We start from the raw sequence: 21,158 nt of genomic DNA, 5'->3' as shown, positions 1-21,158 counted from the left end.
AGATTGTCCTGGCTTGACACAAGGGCATTGCGTTTTCATATTCCTACTTCTATCAGTCATTGGCTAAGGACTGCTCTGTGTGTGTAGTGTGTGTAATGGGGATGAGGGTGTTTGGTGCAAGTGGTCAGATATGAACTCCCAAGCATTTTCAATTCTCTGTGTTTGCAGCTAAAGTAGTCTAGTAGCTCAAAAGAAATCATTGAAGAAAGTTGCAGGTGCAAGCCCTTAGAAGCAAAGCACCCAGAAGCTGGGGGATGGATGCTCAGAACTGGTAAGGAGGATTCCAGGGGACCTGGGTGGAGCACAGACAGCCTCTGTTGTAGGTGTCTGTAATGGGAACATGGATGGAACAGGGTGGGTGGAGGCTGAGTGCAAGGAGGAGGAGAAGGGTGGGTGGGTCTGACTGATCAGACCCCTGAATTCCATTCCTGAGAGTGGCCCCTTGCAGGTCTGTTTTCTGGGAAGCCCTCAGGGGAGTGGCTATGAGAAGCTATATACAAGTTACAGTGTGAGTTCATACGACTCCTCTCTGGGTCCAGGAGTGACTCTCTGGGACCAGCTGTCTACCTTGCTTGTACTCAGAGACCCGGCCTCCAAATGCCCTTCACTACGAGTGTCTTGTCTCCTTCCAGCACCGCTCCAGGCCTCTCCTGAATGTAACGAGACCGCTTGCGGAGTGGAGGGTGGGCATTCTTCCTGCTGTCAGCGGTGAACAGGAATGTCTGTTTTGCTATGTCTTTCATATTGAGGTTTTATAACTAAAAAATCACTAATTTTATAATTTTAAAATGGGATGAAGCTATTCTCCTGTTAAAAGTTCGGAAACTATTTGATAAATGATTGGATTTGTAAGTTTTAAAAGAGCATTGCCCCTCTGAGTACACGTAAGCATGTACACCACAAGCTGGGATAGAGGAAACTAGATGCTTCATTATGTGGAAATATTGAAAAGTAGAGAGAGGACAACACTAACCTTCAACTCTGACACCCAAAGGCAACTGACTTTAACATTTTGATTTATTTCTTTTAAATATTTTTCCATTAATATTTTTTCATGTAATGCTTTTTCCACCTAATGTTGTAACAGAAGCCCTTGCATATGCTATTGATATTCTTCGATTATTTGAAATTGTTGCATAACGTGCATATATCTTGCTTTACTCAACATTTTCCCGATGGTGGGATATTGAAGGTTTCATGATTTTGTTTTATAAACGCCGTTGCAATGAACAATATCATAAAGGAGTGTGTGTGTGTGTGTGTGTGTGTGTTCTGGACAACTTTCCAAACTACTCTAGGGCTTGTTGTGATTTTAAAGTATGTCTGAAATTTCTCTGATTATTCCTTCCTTCAAGAGATGGCTCTGAATTCCTCTCTTCTTGAGAATGAGATGAACTTAGGGACTCGCTTCTAATGAGTAGACTATGGCAGAAGTGATGGCTGTGACTTTGGAGACTAGGTCATAAAAGGCCTGTGACAACTTCTTGTTTTCTCTTGGGACATTTGCTCTGGGGAAGCCAGCTGCCATGTTGCGGGGAAGTTCAAGCAGGTCAGATGGTCCATGTGGTGACCTCTGCTAGCAGCCTCCTCCAGGGCCTCCATCCAACAGTCAGGCAAGTGCATCCTTTTCGAAACAAATCCTGTAGCCCCAGACAAGCCTTTAGAGGAACACAGCCCGAGCCGATGTTTTGACTACAACCTCATGAGGGGCCATGAACTAGAGCTAGCAAGCTAAGCTGCTCCCGAATTCCTAACCCACAGAAACTGTGAGATAAAAATGTCTGTTGTTTTAGGGTAATTTTTAATGTAACAATAGATGACTCATATAAGGCTCTTGATATATTCAAATTGCCTCTTCAAAAGGTTACACAAATTTCTTCACTCATCAAAAAATAGATAAGAATGGCTGTTTTACGATGCCCTTTCCAATTGAATTTTTACGACTAAAGAAAAGAATTTTTGCTAATGCAGAAATAAATTATTATAAGTCCTAGCTTCTTTCATTGTGCTGAGTTCAAAATTAGAGTTGAAATAATTTCGGTGTCGCTTAATGAAACCTTTAAGTAAAGAAACCATTTACACAAGGACTTTAGAAAATGTAAAACACTGATTTAAGTCATTGCCCTTTAATGAGAAAAGATAAGAAACGGTGGAAGATATTTACATATCATTTATCATAATATTTAAGTTAATATTATGGTTATTCTTTATCTTGTCATTATAACGTTGAGCTTCTGTCTAAAATATGTTTATTGAGAATGGCAAAAAGTTTCATGTAATCTTGAGAGTGTTTCTTTAATAGATCCAAGGAATAATATTTCTTATAGGCAACTACATTTGCTAGAATGTTTGTGCTGGAGACCAATATCTTTTATTTAAAGTTGTTTATTTCTTAAAGAAGATGACAGAGAGCCTGGTACTAAAATTGTCAAGGAATGAGGTGGGTGGTGATTGCAAGACTATAGATGCTGCAGCAAGGAGCTTAAGGAATGGTATGAGGATAGTGCTCCTCTGGAGGGGAGTTAGAGGTCTTTTGGAGGAGGCACTCGGGTCTGGAAGTGGTGAAAAAGAGCAAGAGGGACATCTATACATCAGGGCCAGTGACATGCGGGATATAGGAGAAAAACAGCCCTCGCTTGAGAGAGCTGTATGGAAAGAGCGGTGGAGGACAGCCAGGCTTTGCTTAGAACCAGAAAGTGAAGGGCCTCCTAAGAATGTAGGATCTAAGAATTTGGCTGGTAACAGACTGAGTTCCAGGGGATACAATGGAAGAGTTTGAGTGATGGAAAAGAAGTGGGAGACTAGGTGTGAGTAAAAGATGCACAAAACCATGTGGGGTGAGAGCCCTGGGACCCAGAGATAAGGAAACTGAGGCTGAGAGAGGTTAAATGACTTCCCGAAGCCACTTAGTTGATAGGAAACATCACTCCTCTCTTATTCTCAAGGACAAGAACTAGCATGGAATCTCCTAGGAGGCACTTAGCAAATGTTTGTTGAATGACTAAATCTACTTATCTCTATGAACAAATACAGTCATCCAAACAGTTCAAGAAAATATAAACCTTTGTATCAGTTAATTCAATATTCCAGTAAAAATGGGATTTTTGAGCCTCAATCACCCTCTCCCCATCCCGCCACTGCTGCCAGATAATTCATTTTGCTTGATATGTATTAGGTTATCACGGGGATGGTAGTGTCATCAGCTCACTGAACACAGAAAAACGGAATTGTGGAAATAACTTTCTAAATGCAAGAGTGAGTTAATTTCTGAGAGAGGATACAAATGTGCTCACTATCTTTAAAATGACATTTAAATACACTAGACACCAGAATACAGATACCTTTTTTGACCCTCCTGGCTATATTATGTAGTTCATGAATCATATTAGTCTACTTTTGTTAAAAAAAGAAAAAAGGTGACTTTGCTCCTCAACCTTGTGATAATTAATTATTAATTGACCATGACCTCACTAATCTGGTTAGTCATCTCAAGCAGTTTTCAAAAGTCTTGGAGTAGGGGAAGTATTCGTAAGCTTCTCCTTTGTGCATGAGTCATACAGGTAAAAATAATTGTTGTAATATTATAATAGAATCAACTCAAATAAAAAATGAAATAATTTTTCTCTGCACACTTTCAATAAATTAAAAATTGGGAGAAGGGGTTCTGATATGAAAACATTAATAAAGCCTTGAATAAAATGTAATATTTGTAGGTTTTCAAATAGCCTCAGAGATGAGAATATGCACAGTATGATCAACTACCTTATTATTTCTGTGTTTTCAAAAGCTCATCCATTTCTTTTCATCATTATTTTGAATTTGTAGAGCGCTTTAACTGCTTTGAAGCCACTTCTGTGAGTGAAATTGGAGAGAGCAGTATTGCCTGTTGAACCATAGAAGCCTAAAGCTGGCTGGAATATTGTTATGCTAACAGTGCATGCTTAGCTGCTAATTGGAGGTGTGATAGCATACACATGGAATAGCGAGAAACTGTAGCAGAGAGGGAAAGACATGCACCTGAAATGAAAATAAGACTTCCTACACTTATTAGCATTAACGTTTTCATTTAAAACTCCTGAAAACCAATGAAATAATTTGTATCCCCTGAATTTACTCTTATGCAAAGTGTTAATCAGGGTACTTCTGGAGGGGTCTTTTGTTTGTGTTAATTTTGTTTTTTAAGTACGTAAATGAAATCCTCTAAGTTTGATCTCCTACACTATACGGTTTTTATTCTAAATGTATAAGTGGAAAGGTAATACCCCATGAAGTTATATGTAGTGTCCATGACAGCGTTAAGTGGCTGCTTCTTATTTTCAAATTTAAAATATATTTTATATAAATATATTTACTTATTTATTTATTTTTTCTTTGCTGAGGAAGATTCACCCTGAGCTAACATCTGTGCCAATCTTCCTCTATTTTGTATGTAGGTCGCTGCCACAGCACGGCCACTGATGAGTGGTATAGGTCCACACCTGGGAACAGAACCCAGCCCACCAAAGTGGAGCCTGCCAAACTTAACCACTAGGCCACAGGGCCAGCCCCTAAATGTATTTATTTTTATTTTTATTTTTTGTGAGGAGGACTAGCCCTGAGCTAACATTGGACGCCAATCCTCCCCTTTTTTCTTGAGGAAGAGTGGCCCTGAGCTAACATCCGTGCCTATCTTCCTCCACTTTATATGGGACGCCGCCACAGCATGGCTTACCAAGCAGTGTGTTGGTGCATGCCCGGGATCCAAACCCACGAACCCCGGGCTGCCGAAGTGGAGCGCATGCACTTAACTGCTTGCACCACTGGGCCGGCTCCTAAATGTATTTATTTTTAAATACAAATATTTTTATTTAGATATATTTTAAATGCATCAATGCTGCATCCTAACTCTGTAGTTCAGGAAGATGGTATGCAAACAGTTTTTTTTTTTTTTTTTTTTAAAGATTTTATTTATTTATTTTTCCCCCAAAGCCCCAGTAGATAGTTGTTTGTCATAGCTGCACATCCTTCTAGTTGCTGTATGTGGGACGCGGCCTCAGCATGGCCAGAGGAGCCTAGCGTCGGTGCACGCCCGGGATCCGAACCCGGGCCGCCAGCAGCGGAGTGCGCACACTTAACCACTAAGCCACGGGGCCGGCCCTGCAAACACTTTTGTATTCGCTCTTTTGAATAAGCCGTCTCCAATTCTTCTGGGAATGAAGCATACATAAACAAACATATAAACAAAGAAATAAATGCTGGCTTAAACAAAAATGGGCAATTTGACCATGTGCTGATGTCATAACAAAATTGATGTTATTTTACTCAGGGTTTATTTTTATGTAGATCAGTGACTCATGAAAAATTACAAACATAATAATTAGGAAAAATGTGACTTGTCCTTGCCCTCAGGTCCTCTCAAACTTTGATTTTAGAACTAAATTTGCTTGGCTATGTTTATTTCTGATATCATAGAAGAGTTTGATTTTATAAAGTAATGTATAGCACCTGCCTTTGGTAGAAACACTAATCCTTTTTAACTATGAAGGGAGAAAATCTTTTCAACACAATCCCTTCCCTGAATATGTCTTTAACCACTCATCCCACAAAAAATGTCATGACAGCATGACAGTGATGCTGTCACTGTTCATTTGTTGGTGGAGGGCTCATTCTGGGTCTTTCCTCACAATGTTGGCTTTGAGCCATCTCTCCTGCCTCCATCCTGTAGCCTGCACACCTGGACTCTTCCTCGGTGTGTGGCTTGGGCTCGACAGCCATCCCTGTTCTACACACAGCCCTTCCTGCCATCTCCAGTGCTCATCAAATAATCCTGAGTCTGGGCCTGGGCGTCTGGCATCCCCACCCCTCCTAGCTGGGCCCTTGGTGCTCTGGACCTTCACTAAACCAGAAGTGGAACTGGACATCTACAGAGATTGTTCCTCCTGTGCATGATAATTTAGGAAACAGAGCAGAAAGTTGCCAGGCATCGCCACTTCTAATGAGTGCCTTTCACACAATTATACTTCTTAAGATTATGTGAAAAGAGACAAATTATGTGTCTGAAAAATTAGCTACAGTTGTAGTACTTTCCTACTAAAAAGATTCTCCTATCACTTTGGATGGTTTTGAGAAAAGAGATAAAACAAAACAGATCATCATGAAAACTATCTGTATTTCTTGGAGCAAGAGTTCACATTAGCTTTAATTCCATTTTTTGTAAGAAAACCAAACAAAAACCAGTACAATAGTCTTGTCTGTGGGGGTTAGTTTCTAAACAACCCCCAACAAATCTGGTGTCAGAGACACTAAATAATCTTAGACTTTGTTTCTAGTATTGCCACCTCCTCCAGTGTAGGCTCCATCTCTGCCAGAGAGTCGTTGAAAGAGTGCAAGGCTGATCGCGATACTCTTCTCCTCAAAATAAAGCAAATCTCTAACAACAAAAATGCCCCCTTTAAACTCATGGGAGCCGCCATGATCAAGCCAGTCCAAAGTTCTGTGCATGTCCTCTCTGCCTAGAATTCTCTGTTGGTCTGCTTCCTGATCTCCAGTTTTCCCCCATGACCCACCCCAAATGGCTCTCCTGTGAAATCTTCCCGCACTTTCCTCTCTCAAGTTGAGTAGATCCTGCTTGATGCCATGGCTGTATATTGCATATAACACTACTTCCCACACTGATTTATAATTATTTATCCTTCTTTGAGATGTTGGTCTAGTCTTTGAGCTCCTTGAGGGAGAGCCCTTGAGGGAGAGTCTCTTCTGTGACCCCTGAACCTGGGTGCTCACGGAATGTGTGTGGGATAATTGAATGAATGATGCTGAGGAGCAATGAAAAGCCACAGCCAGCAGTTGATTTGAGATACTAAGGTGTGATGTGGCCGTCAGACCCTATGACGCAAATTGTTTTGTCTTCTCTTAAAAATATTAACTTTAGATTATGGAAGTTTGGGTCACACACAGCCCTGGTATGGGAAAGCAAATTTGAATGGGTCTCAATAATATTCCTTTGCTCCAGCTGGCTAAAGGGAGGTAAGACAATGCTTTTCTCTACAAAACCAATACATTTTTATTCGGTTTGTCATTTATAACCTCTGAATAACTTGTTATAGGTGGAGTGATAGAGTTGAGAGAGGGATTTCTCGGAGCCAGGTTGGCTGGCTGCCCAGGCAGGCTCTCTCTCGAGGGTCATTGTCCCAGCAGGGCTGCCCTATTCTTGGTCTGTTTTTTTGCCTTGCACAAACTTGATATTTCATTCAGTGCAGAAAGGATCATATAACCAAACCCACAAGACAGATGTATATTAATAAAGATCCTGAACTATTAATTTACAAGGAAAAATATAACTGGCAAGCAGATGAGAAATTCATATTAGCTAAGTAGTGTGTTCTTACTGCTTTAGGAAAACATGTATGGGAAACCAGTGTTTAAATCACAGGTTGCATAGCGGGTCCAAATAAGGAGTTTGTCACTCCAGGACGTTTGTCACTGAGCCAGGAGTCTAATGCTCCATGTCCCTCCTGGCCCCCAGCTGCCAAGCAGACTGGATATTTGTGTTCAGGGGCCCTGGATGGGGGACTCACCATAAAATCCTTGTATTTTGACTTCCCACTTACAAGACTCCAATACAGTCAGTTCCTGCTATCGATAGGATTTCTTCAGACAAGGCAAAAGAAAACCCTCAGGTCTCAAATTTTCCTATTAGAATTATAATCCAGTACGACTTCTGTCACACCGCACATCCTGGACACTTTGATTGGACTTCAATACTTTCAAATCCCTGAGGCCCTACAGTTTTTTGAATTAATTTCTACATTTAGCTAATCTCATCCATTATGTATTAACTCTTATTAATTTCATTCTTAGAAAATGGTTACATTATTTATAGGTTTGGGGGGATCTGGGCTTTGCTTCTAATGTTGCTAACACAATTTTTGGGCACTTGGTCCACTGCCACACTCCCTGCAAATACTAATTGATAATTATTCCTTAAGCAGTGCTTTTCAGACCACCAGTCCCCGTGCATTAGTGTGTCATAAAATCAAATAAGTGAGTTCTACTGGCAGAGGAAAAAATGAAATAGAAGAGAAAATATTAGAATGCATGACACAGGGTTAGGTAAATATTGTTTTGTACGTATTCTGTGTACTAGGTTGTGATATAAAATGTTTTTCTGACTCTGGGTTGGGGTTAAAAAAATTTTACAAGCCCCTCCCTAGAACTCAGAGTTTCATCCTCTGCCTTAGACACCAAGATGTTCTTTGTGCATGAAGATGTTAGAAAATTTATTTAAATAAGACCTTTGCCATGAAGAGCCCTGTTATTGAAGGGACAGTATGTGCTGTGTGTCAGAGGCCCGCAGAAACGTCCCACACCTGGTAGTGTGTGACAGAAGCATGGGTAAAAAACAGGTGCCAGTCATGTAAAGCCCAATGGGAGATGAGAAATCCCCTGGGAGAAAAGCTAGGAGAACGTATGGACACCGGCAGGTCCCTGCGCGTTGCTCAAGTCTTTCCTTTGCACTGGAGCTCGGGGTTCCCGACTGTCAGAGCAGAGCTGCACCGCGTTTACCCACTTCCATATGAGACAGGGTCACGGTGATGCCTGCTCGGACTCAGCCAGTCAGGACAAATGAAGAGACTTTCACATGAAATTCTAATTTTCTTAGGAAATTGGTTTCGTAAGCACAAAAATGCAGCCTATATTTGGATACTCAAAGATAAGTGTTTGGCAAACTCTTTGAGGCACAAATACGTTTTAATTTCTTTTCTCTGGAGTGCAGCTTATTTCATACAGCTAATGTGTTCATGAACAGGTGGTGCTGAGTATTTGAAAATGTCACACTGCATTATCCATCATCCCTCCATCCATCCATCCATCCATCCATCCATCCATCTAGACTGCATTATCCATCATCCCTCCATCCATTTCCATCCATCCATCCATCCATCCATCCATCCATCCATCCATCCATCCATCCATCTAGACTGCATTATCCATCATCCCTCCATCCATTTCCATCCATCCATTTGTCCATCTATTCATGTATCCATTTATTCATCCATCCACTCCTTGTTGAGCACCTGCGTACTCTGTGCAAGCAGTTTGCCCTCACATTGTGTATTTTCAGTGTCAGAAAATCTTAGGTTGGAAGGGAATTTAAAAGTTAGTCGTAGTTCTTATTAGATGAATGCGTCTTCTCTATAGAACTCATGGCAGGTGATAATTCAGGCTACTGCAATCGTGGCAATACACCCCTGACTGAGAAAGTTCTTTGTGTTAAACTGAAACCTATTTTCCTCTAGTTCCCATCAGAAGCCTCTTGTCTGATCCTCAAACAGCTAAGGATACTGAAGAGCCACTAGCTGCCTACTTGCCCATCCCAACTCCTAAGCCAATTCGTCAACTGGCTAGTTTTTGAGCTAATCTTGATGGCACATTAGGATGTGCGTTCCTGTCAGACGGTGGGATCAAGACCAGGTCTGAGGTCTGCTAGGTCTGAGGTGTGCCCCCATTGCAAGCTACCCCATTCAAGCTCCCACGCCGGTGCCCAGCGTTTGTGCCTTTGCTTCCCTCTGGTGTGGGGCGGTCACTCTAGGGTCCCTCTGGGACTGATATCTGAATCTGAATCTCACCCTAACTAGGGTCCTGACAACCTTCTAGCCTTTTCCTCTTCCTCTATCCCCAGCCATTGGATGGATGGGCTTCAACCTGAATGATCCTCCCCCTGGCACTATGGTGCCCCCATCTGCCAGTATAGATGGAACCCTTGGGAACTGATACCATCTGAAATTGAGCCTGAGCTAGCCATGTACCTTTGAGCATTCTAATCTAGATTCTTGGCCTATTTCCTTGAGGCCGGTCCTAACGTCAGATGAGTCCCACAATTCTTGCACTCTCTTCTTCTGGATTTCTCTTCCTAGTCTTATCGTTGGGGTTCCAGCCTGCCCCTCAGTGAGTCTCTCCAAGGTATGCATATTGGTTCTAATTCTGCATATGGGCTTTAATTCCAGCCCGTGGGCCCATGTATATGAAGGCTCTTCATATAGTTGAAGGTGCCTCCTCTTACAGTTTTCTCCTGCTGCATAACAAATCACCCCAACACTGTGTCTCAACACGGCAACGATAACTTTTTTGCTAATGATCTTGCAATTTGGCAAAACTCAGTGGGGGAAAGCTGATTTTTGCTCCATATGGTGTTAGCCGGGGTAGCTTCATGAGGTAAGGATCCACTTCCAAGTGGTTCACTCACACGGGCTGGCAGGGAGCTCGGTGGGGGCTGTTGGCTGGGCGCCTCAATCCTGCTACATGGGGACCTGTCCTTGTAGCTGCTTGAGATTCCTTATAACATGGTGGCTGGGTTCTAGGAGAGGGGAAATGGAAGCTGCCAGTCTTCTTAAAGCCCGGGCCTGGAACTGGCACAGCACCATTTTCCCTGCATTCTCTTGGTCAAAGTGTCACAGATTCAGCCCAGATTCAAGGGTTGGAAGATATAACCCCACCACTTGATGGAGGGAATTGACAAGGATTTTGCAGCCTGTTATAATCCACCACAGTCACTATAGGCACATCTTGCCCTATCTTCTTTGCTTCACCCCTCCTCCCACCCTTCTGTCTTCTCTTTTCTAGGCTAAAAAGCCCTTGTTCCTTGGCTTCAATCTGAATCTTATCAATGTATAAACAACATTTATTTTGTAAATAATAATTATGGTCATGCCAGGAATTGAGATAGGTGCTGGGGATGCTAAGATGACTAAGACATGGACCCTGTCCTTAAGGAAATCATAGATTAGAAACATACTGTTTTTTTCCTTATCCGATATAGTTTTAATCATTCCCCCACCAAGCATCTCACCAAGAACTTACTGCAATATTTTAATGTAAGCCTATTATGGAGAATAGAACAAGATTTTCACCTCCTTTCTATTAAAGCTTATATCTTTCTTGATGCGACCCAAGGGCATGTTAACTTCTTTAAGAGTTACATTTCATTGTTAATTGACACTGAACTTATTGTTGATTATAATCCTAAGACTACTTTTCTAATGTCCTGTTGGTATGGCATGGCACTTCTATCTTGGAAAGCTGGATTTTAGACACAATTCAGCTATTTAATAGCTGTCCTTGTATAGTTTCACCTTGTTATGTCTAAACTACTGCTCTAGCTTGACAAGATAATTTAGAGTTTCATCTCTTGTCTAACGTACCAATGTTCAGTCCACACGACGTTGATGGCTGTGCCCTTAGGTGTTTGGGCAAATAATTGATAAAAATGTTAAATAGACTGAATATAGAACCCTGTGATCTGCCACTAGAAATCTAGGATGACGCAGGAATCATCACTCAATTCTCCAACTGTCCTTGCACTTAGCCCCTAAAACCTCATTTGATCCAACAGCGTATTGTGAAAAATCTCTTCAAATATCCAGGCAGTTGCATCCACTGCATTTCCCAGATACTGCAACCTGGTAGCCCTGTTGGAGAAGGAAAAACTCTCAGACAAACATGACATTGTCTTTCTTTCTTTTTTTTTTTTGGTGAGGAAGATTGGCCCTGAGCTAACATCTGTGCCAATCTTTCCTCTATTTTGTATGTGGGATGCCACCACAGCATGGCTTGATAAGAGGTGCGTCAGTCTGCGCTCGGGATCCGAACCTGTGAACCCGGGCCACTGAAGCGGAGCGCGCATGCTTAACTGCTGCGCCACCAGGCTGGCCCCATATTCTTAATGAAAATGTATCGTATCCCAATCAGCCCTGTTTTGGTTATTTTTTTTCCACAAATTAGTTTGATTTAGGAATAATTTATATACAACAAATTACACCTATTTGAAGTGTACAATTTGATGAATTTTGGCTGAAGTATGTATAGACCCCTGAAACCACCACCATTACTGAGACACATAAGTTTCCACTACCTTCCAAGGTTTCCTCACGCCCTTTACAGCCACTCCTTCCCTCCATCCGCAGTCCTCAGGCAATTGCTCATCTCCTTCCTGTCATGATAGGTTGCTTGCATTTTCTAGAATTTCATATGAATGGAATTATACGGAAGGTACCTTTTGTGTTTGGCTTCTTTCCCTGTTTCTAATGATTTTGAGATTCATCCATGTTGTTGCTCTCTCAGTCGTGTGCTCCTTTTTATTGCTGAGATGTGTTCTCTTGAAAGGATACAACACATTTTGTTTATCCACTTCCCTGTTGGTGGGCATTTGTTCCTAGTTTTGGGCTATTACGAATAAAGCTGCTTTGAATATTCATGGCTGAGTCTTGGTGTGGACACGTGTTTCCATTTCTCTTCACTACCTGGACTACTTCTTTTTTTATTCTTTTTTTTTTTCAGCAGACTCTTCCTGCTTAGAATTAACATCACCATTCTGCAGTGAAGAAACAGAAGCATGGAGAAATGAAGCATCTTGCCTAAATTCCGACAGCTGGGGAGCTCAGTTCTGAAGCTGTGTGTTTCTGCCTGGAGCTGAAGTCCAAACCATTTCGCAACGTAAGACGGACTGTGGTGATTATGATAAGAGAACTGGGGATATGATGTGATGAGTGTTTAAAGAAATAAAAATTACTCTGGGTGAGAAAAATGAGGAACTTCCTGAGCAAGGTGGTGATAGCTGAAGTGGGTCTTGAAAGCTGGGATGAACTTGGACATGGTAATGTGGGGACAAAGCAATAGAAAGTTCAGATGGAGAGGCAGCATAAGCAAAGGCCCAGTGGCAGGAATGGGAACACCGTTCAGCTGCCTCAGTGCAGGGATCTGTGGACCGATGGGAGGCCGGGGAAAAAAGTGGCCGGGAGGTTAGGGACGACGGCGGGGAGGCTGTGGTCACACCAACACCTGTCTTTGAACGGCAGGCTAGGGAGCTGACCTTGACTGTAATTGTGATGTGTGGCGTGAAATGCTCAGGCCGTGCTTCAAGATTAACGTGGTGGCGTTGAAGAGATCAAAGGAGGATGACAGTCAAGTTAGGAAAGCCAGCTAGGAATCTGCTGTACTTAGTGACATAAATAACAAGGCCTAAATCAGAGAGGTGGCACGGGGAGAGTTTGACTGGAAGGGTCAACTGGACTTTGCTTAGTATTAGAAATTCAAATGATTTTTGTATCATCACTGGTTTTGGCTCATCTGGCAACCATTCCTCCACATTAATATAAACTAGCTTTAAGTACTTAATTGCATTTATACCAATTGATATTTTTCAAATTTATAAACTCAGATCTCTCAAGTTATGCCATTTGCATGTAGAAGGTATTAAAATGTAAATAGATTGAAATGATCTAACTCGTTAAATATGCGGTTTATTATCCTTACTTGGGTAATACTGGGTTAGTAACTCTCAGGTGACGTCTCTTTTTACTTTTATCTAAAGGACCCCATAATGTTTTACAGTTACATAAGCATTCAATAAAGGTATTTGACTTAATGAAGTTTAAGTATAAAATTGAAGAGCTTACAGAATACTCACAGGTATTTTATTTATTGAGGTATAATTTACATATAGATCTTAATGTACAGATCTTAAATGTACAGCTTGATGACCTCAACAAATGTATACATGCACATAACCTCACCCCATTGAGATACAGAACTTTGCATCACCCAAAAAGTGCTCTCGTGCTCCTTCCAGACAATCCTGCACAACTCCCTGCCCCACAACTGTGGTTCTGATTGATCACCACAGATTGGTTTTGACTGTCCTAGAATTTCACGTACGTGGGGTCATGCAACATGTACTGTTTTGTGTCTAGCTGCTCTCGTGTAACATAGTGGGTTAGAGATGAGTCGTGATTGTTGCATAGCTCTTTGGTTCTTCCTTTTCATTGCCGAGTGGTATTCCAGTTTGAGAATATACCACCCTTTGTTTAGCCATCTGCCTGTTGGTTTGGGTTGTTTACAGTTTGGGGCCATTAAGAATAGAGCTGCTATGCACATTTTTGTGCGGGTCTTTCTGTGGACATATGGTTCCACTTAGACAAATACCTAGGGGTGCAATGGCCAGATCATATGGTAGGTATATGTCTAACCTTTTAAGAAGCTGCTAAACTCTTTTCCAAAGTATTTATATTTTTAAAGTATATTTTAGAATTATGTGGATCTGGACTTCTTGTTGGTATAAAGCCGACTGCAAGACTTGATTAAGAATGCAATATTCATGTTAGGCTTATGGTAACGTTTCCCATGACAATGAGGACTTTGCGATTACAGATGGCTAGCTTAGCCATCAACACCGTTTTCCCCATAATTATGCTATAAATTAGGGGTGACCCCTGAACCTCTTCGAGTAAGAGCTTCAGTATCCGGAAGGTGAACGTGAAAATCTCCAAGGTGTTCTTAAGTGGTGCCTAAAGGAAAAACACACGGTAATGTCACATAAGTTAATAATTTTAAGGAGCCTATAGGCCTGGCAGTGGAATTAAATGCTTAACAATAATTCAAAAATGGCTTACCGAAACATAAAATTGTGAATCATTTAGTGGGGCTGAAATTATGTTCCTGACATATATGTGTGACACACGAGAGTACTTACCTGGGAATTTATTACCAGCTTCTGAGCAAACAAAGCCTGACCTACATTTGACTAAAGTCAGCTGTCTTTGGTTAATCCTATGGGCTTCTCTTTATTAATGTCACAATTGCTAATGTGGTATAACATTGTCATTACTGAAGAGCAAATCGGGATGAGCTACAGCTGTTATTTCTCTTTCTGAACATACTGAGTCATTAAATCTGAGTTTGGGGGAATACAAGTTGTAAAGATTATTCAAATTCTGATTGAGAAATAGGACTACTGGGAAATTGTAGGTACATAAAGTAAAACTTTGAATCAATCAAGGTTCCTTTTTCTTTTTTTTTGTGAAGCTTGAATGTTCAAAATTGTTCCTTATGTTTCATTTGAAGTTGAATGTCAAGGAAATAGAAGGTGAATGTAAGAAAAATAAAAGAATAATAATAATTACATGCTAAGTCTTTTTTTCTGATGGGAAAGTGATGTGTTGTTACTGGGAAAATATTAGGAAGATCATTTTCCTTCAAAAGATATAGCATTTTGTTTAAAAAAAAAATCTTAATTTAAGAGGGATGTGCTTTCAATCTAACAAGCCAGAGAATCACCAATTTCTCTTAACGTCTAAGGGAAATTTTGCTGTATTCTTTGTAGGTATTCCTTGCAAAAATTTCTATCGTCTTTTAGTATTCTTACTTTGCCGTTGGTCAGGATTCATACTTTGTAAATGGCATGATCCTGTCGTTCCCAAACAGAGCCAAGCTACCTTAGGAAGAAAGCCTCAGGAAACGTTTAGTTTTTGAGGGAAGCACAGCGATATTCAGTATTTGTTGGAAACCACACAAACTGCTAGCCCAAGACAGTTCACAGTTTCTTTAGTAAGATTGTACTACATTCCTCTCAAGGGTGTCATATATTTGCGAAGCTGAGTTTTTGACAGTTGCTGTGATAAATAGCAATTACCACCCGAAAAGCAAAGTGGAGTGGGGGATGAGGGGGGCGGTGACCAATCTGATTCCAAAGTTTGAGAAGTTGTGCAGTGCCCAACAGAGGCACACGTCCCAATTAGTAAGTACTTGTGGTTATTTAAGGATGAAATAAAAACATGTTAACTTTGAGTTTCTGTGTATTATTTTTTCAAATACTACTAAGTTGTTAGGGCAAAAAAAACCTCACCAAGTTGTATGGACCTAACTACTTAGTAAATAGAACAGACGATTATTTCTTTTGGGCTAGGGACACTGTGAAAAAATTACAGAGTCACTAAGGATCCCTTGAAAGTGAGAAATTTGGGGAACCCCTGGTATAATCTGATGATCATTTAAAATAATTTTTGACCTGTTATGTTTATTCAATTACACCATTTCTGAAGTTATTTTAAAATGTTGGGAGAAACTGAATTCAGAGATTGGCTTTTCTGAAGCTCATTTCTTCTAGATGAGATTTTGGATGTCAGGCTTCTGCAATGACTTCATTCACTCCAAGCAAAAATTTTAAGTGGAAAAAGCTTGTCTTTCCCATCACACTCCACAGGCACGGATCTGTCTGCTCCCACTGTGCTGCTCAGAGTGTGGTGAGCAGACCAGCAGCTCATTAGAAATGCAGAAACTTAGGCCCCGCCCCGGGCCTGCTGAATCCACACCTGCATGACAGCCGGATCTCCAGGTGACTCAGATGCACATTAAGGTGTGAGAAGCACTGCTCTCCCACTCCTGTCACATCCCACCTCAGCCCTCCTAGGTGGCATCCCTCATTCCCTTTGAATGTGTTTTTAAAACGACTTTCTCTGTGCCCTATTTGTTTCGGGCCTTACTATCCACTAGTTAAACTAAATCTTACTAATGAATTAGTGCCTGGTAATAGTTGAAATGTGTTATCATTCCTAGGTAACCTACGAATTTTGGAAGAACCTTCATATAAACAATTCTGTAACCCAGTGATTTCAAAATATCTGTCTGTTATGGCCTGAATGTTTGCATCCTCTCCCAACCCCCCAGTTCATGTGTGGAAGCCCTAACCCCCAATGTGAATAATATTTGGAAAGGGACCTTGGGAGATAATTAGGGTTAGATGGGTCATGAGGGTGGGGCTCTCATAATGGGATTAGTGCTTTTTTAAGAAGTGACATCAAAAAGCTTGCTCCCTCCCCTGGTGTGCGAACAAGGAAGAGGTCATGTGAGCACACAGCGAGATGATGGCTCCTTCAAGCCAAGAGAAGGGGCCTCAGAGTGAAACCTACTTTGCTGGCACCTTGACCTGGTACTTCTCAGCCTCCAGAACCGTGAGAAATAAATTTCTGTTGTTTAAGCCACTCAGTCCATGGCATTTTGTTCTGGCAGGCTGAGCTGAGACACTGAGCATAGCCAGTACCTGGCACTCTTGAGAGGCCCTGCATGTTCTGATTCAGTAGACCTGTGGCCCAGAGATTTGTTTATATACAGTCTACCCAGGGAGGGTTATGATCAGATATTTTATTAACCCACTATTTCCCAAACTCACCTGGTTATAAGAATCACGTGAGGACTTGTCGCAAACTCCCGGGACTCTCCCACGGAGCTTCTGATTCCGGGTGCTTGGGATGACACCCTACGAGAATCTGTGTTTTCAGCAAACACCCTAGATGATTCTGATAATTAGGTAATTTGGGGAAAATTTTTCTAAGCCAAGGAATAAAATTGATGGAATTTGGGATATTTGTTGTGGAGCAGCAGGAAAATATTAGTGGTCCGCTCCTTTTAGGGGGTCCTCCTACTGAGGACTGGCTCCTGGAAAACCTGTGAAGTTGGCAATGTTATCATTCAGACCCTTCCAGCTTCCCTTACAGTCCCTGCCTTTCTTCCATGTGACCAGAACTATTCTCAGCCTCCTGCATCCAGGTGTGTTCTTGGATTCTGGACCACTTGGAAGGTATTTGAAAAGAGAATTCAACTGAGGTATATGACAAATCGTAATTTAATGCAATGTTCTTCCCATGTGTGCTTGCAATTCAATATGTGGCAATTCTCTTCCCTTGAATAAATGCAGGACAGTTTGTGTGCAGATGTGTGTGTGGGGTAGTGATGGGGGATAACAATTTCAAGGCAAGAGAACTTTCCTCATGCTCCTCTTATCATCTTTTACGAGAAGTCATCCGATCTAACTAAGCACATATCAGTTGGTTCCTAGTTTTTGCTATTGCTTCTAACCAAGGCTGGCTCTGAAAAAAATCTCAGAAGTGTCTACAAATTTGTCCAAGGAAGATTTTCTAAATGTATAGACTGAAAAATTGTCACATTGGATTGTTATTTTTGTCTTGTAAATGTCTTCAACATTTCTCAGTGTGGCTAACTCACCTTACTCTTTCATCTTCTAGCTACAGTTTTGAGCGTTAGGCTTACCGTATACTCCAAAATGGATTTCCCTGGTATGGAGCAGAGGGCACGGATGTCAGGCATGTGAAATGGAAAATGGGATGTTAAAAGCGGGAAAGGGCCTTTGCGCACTCCCCAGAGAGGGCTTCTATGGTGGTGCTCTGGGTTCCCCTAGGAACTTAAAGGGAAACTTTCGCAGTGTCCAGGAGCTCTTGATAGCCTGCAAATGAAGGAGGATGATGTCTTCAAATTCTTTGCAGCAGGAACCCACTTAGGAGGCCCCTGCCTTGACTTCCAAATGGGCTAGTATATCTAAAAGGGAAAGTGATGGCATCTGCATCATAAATCTGATGAGAACCTGGGAGAAGCTTCCGCTGGCGGCTTGTGTCATTGTTGCTATTGAAAACCTAGTTGATGTCAGTGTCATATCCTCCAGGAATACTGGCCAAGGAGCTGTGCTGCTGTCACTGGAGCCACTCTTATTGCTGGCCACTTCACTCCTGGGAACTTCACTAACCGGATCCAGGCGGTCTTTGGGGAGTTGTGGCTTCTGGTGGTTACCAATCCCCGGCCCACCACCAGCCTCTCACAGGGGCGCCTTATGTTCACCTGCCTTCCCTTGCTCTGTGTAACACAAACGTTCCTCTGCACTAGGTGGACGTTGCCATCCCGTGCAACAAGGGAGCGCGCTCAGCGAGCCTGAGGTGCTGCATGCCGGCTCGGGGAGTTCTGCGCATGGGTGGCACCGTCTCCCGTGAGCACCCATGGGAGGTCACGCCTGGTGTCTGCTTCTACAGAGATCCTGGGGAGATGGAAAAGGCAGAGCAGGCCGCTGCTGAAAAGGCTGTGACCCAGGAGGAACATCAGGGTAACGGGCTGCTCCAGCTCCCGAATTTACTGCTACTCAACCGAGCCCGCAGACGGGTCTGAAGGTGCAGCGTCCTCTGTGCCTATTGCGCGGTTCCCTCGTGAGGACTGGAGCGCTCAGCCGCCACTGAAGACCTCCCACTGCTCGGACCACTGAAAGGGCCAGAACAACCACGGAGTGGTCTTAAGCTGTTCTTTCACAACAGACTCAAACAGAAAAGGCAAATAAGGCTGTCAGAAAATAAACAGTTTCTAAAAAAAAAGTGGGAGAGGGCCACTTGACAGCAGCGGAAACTGAGGCCCGGTGGGGAGTGATTGCTCTGTGTTCCAGAGGAACCGCAGGGCTGGGGATGGAACTTCAGTCTTCTGATTCCAGCTCTGCTTTTCCAAGACATGAAAGTGATAAGAGTGAACGTTTATTGAATTCTCATTCTGTGCCAGGCGCTGTTCTGTGATCATCACACATGTTGTTCTGCGTACACACGTTGTCTTCCTGTATACTGACACCACATGGGAGGTACATACTATTACTCTCCTCGTTTGTAGATGAGGAAACTGAGAGCTGGGGGACACTATAACTTAGGTCCAAACATCTTTTATTTATTGAGTGTTGGATCTCTGTCCCAGTTATCAGTCTCTTGTCTCTCAGCTCCAGACTTGGCCTTCAGTATTTGCTCTGGAATAATGGGCAGGACATTTTCCCCCCACATTTTAGGGGTGATATTAAGCTTTGTCAGTCGAGGGAGCTGGAGGGACATTGTAGGAGGAAGGTGCTCTCCTCGCTCTGGCTGCTGTGTCAGCCTTCTCCTGCTCCTGCTGCTGTCAGTCAGGGACTCGCGTGTGGGTGGTTGTTCGGTGGTGCCCTCCCCAGCTGTGCACCGGAGTGTGCAGTCCCTTAGCAACTTTGCAGCCTGGGCCCAGTGACCACCTTGCTCTGGCCCTCCTGACGTGGACATTGAGTGCTCCAGGCCTTGTGCCCACAGTGGCATCCCCACTCCTTCTGTGTGCCCTCCCACCAACCTTGGCTGGCTTGTGCTCCCAAGGTTTGCTCTCTGTGGCTCTCCTGCAGTGGACACCATGCATTCCAGGCCTTGCACCTGCAGTGGTGCCACACTCCCTCTGCATGCCCATTCACCAGCCACACCTTGCCTGTGTCCAGAATGGTCCCTGTTGCTTGCCCAGCAATTCTGGCCCAGCCCTGGCCCAGGCAACCCAGTGAACTTCTCCACCATCCTGTGCGCTACAAGCACACTTTCTTCCGTGAGGTCTGAACCTCTGCCTTGGGGAGGGGCCCCCTTCCAAGTTGTCCTTCCTTGGACATGCTCCCTTGGTCCAAGGTACCCATTAGAGTTCTCTTTACATCTTTGTAATTATTCTCCTATCAGAGTTTAATAATTCTTTATATTAAACTTCTGTTTAATTACTGTTTCCTGATTTCCTAATTGGATTCAGACTGATACAATCACATTCCCTCTCTCCTTCCGAATAATCTCTTCAACTGTCTATTTTGCTTTATTTATGACTTATTTATACAAAGGCATTTTTGCATGACACCAGTAAATCAATTTTCCTATCTCTTTGAGCTCAGGGAGTGGACAAGGTGTTCTCTAATAACTGATTGATTCCACAACACTTTCATTCATAAACACTTTTACTGAGTGCATATTTTATGCAGGGGTTCATAAGGAGGATTAAGGCACCATCTTTGCCTAGATGGGCTCACAGTCCTGTGGAGGAGACATAAGTTTAAACAGATAAATTAGAATACAATGTGATAACTATTATAGTTGAGAGATGAGCACAACTCCCTGGGAACATGACAACAGAAAGACTCATTCTGTCTGAGGGAGTTGACACAGCCCCATTTGAACTGGATCTGGAAGAGTTTACCTAACTCTCAAGTATGTGAAAATTTGTTTAAAAAGATCACTATATAGTGGGGCTGGCCTGGTGGTGTAGTGGTTAAGTTTGAGTGCTCTGCTTCTGCAGTCTGGGGTTCATAGGTTTGGATCCTGGTCGTGGACCTACACACTGTTCATCAAGCCATGCTGTGGCGGTGTCCCATATACAAAATAGAGGAAGATTGGCACAGATGTTAGCTCAGGGACAATCTTCTTCACCAAAAAAAAAAAGAAAAAGATCATCACTATATGGTTACGTATAGGGTTATGTACATAACTATAGACTAAGTTTCTAAACTTTCTTTATGAGAGAGGGAGAATGTTAATACGCTAGTAAAAGTAACATGTAAAGGAGGATGGTAAAATATTGCTTTGCTGGAAGTCAGAGGCCAGGGGCAGACATAGTCCGGGCTTTGTTATCAACTCACTGGGGGACCCTGGATGCCTAGTAAACTTTGTGGAACTATGCTTCTCCATCTATAACTTGAGGCCATTAGATTACATAGTCCCAGATGTCTCTTCTGACTCCAAATGGTATATAATTTAATAGAGTGTATT

The 21,158-nt window shown here is 42.5% G+C and overlaps 1 pseudogene; it reads left to right on the top strand.

The window, feature by feature from the left end:
* LOC101396147 (small ribosomal subunit protein uS2 pseudogene) overlaps window positions 1–18,856 on the top strand; it is a 44,502-nt pseudogene extending 25,646 nt beyond the window's left edge.
* Window positions 18,857–21,158: the final 2,302 nt, after the last annotated feature.

The sequence above is a fragment of the Ceratotherium simum genome, chromosome 5, assembly GCF_057802395.1.
Source record: "Ceratotherium simum simum isolate JZ-2026a chromosome 5, ASM5780239v1, whole genome shotgun sequence".
Taxonomy (NCBI): Eukaryota; Metazoa; Chordata; class Mammalia; order Perissodactyla; family Rhinocerotidae; genus Ceratotherium; species Ceratotherium simum.
The sequence above is the reverse complement of the archived record's forward strand: the minus strand, read 5'-3'. Positions and strand labels throughout refer to the sequence as shown.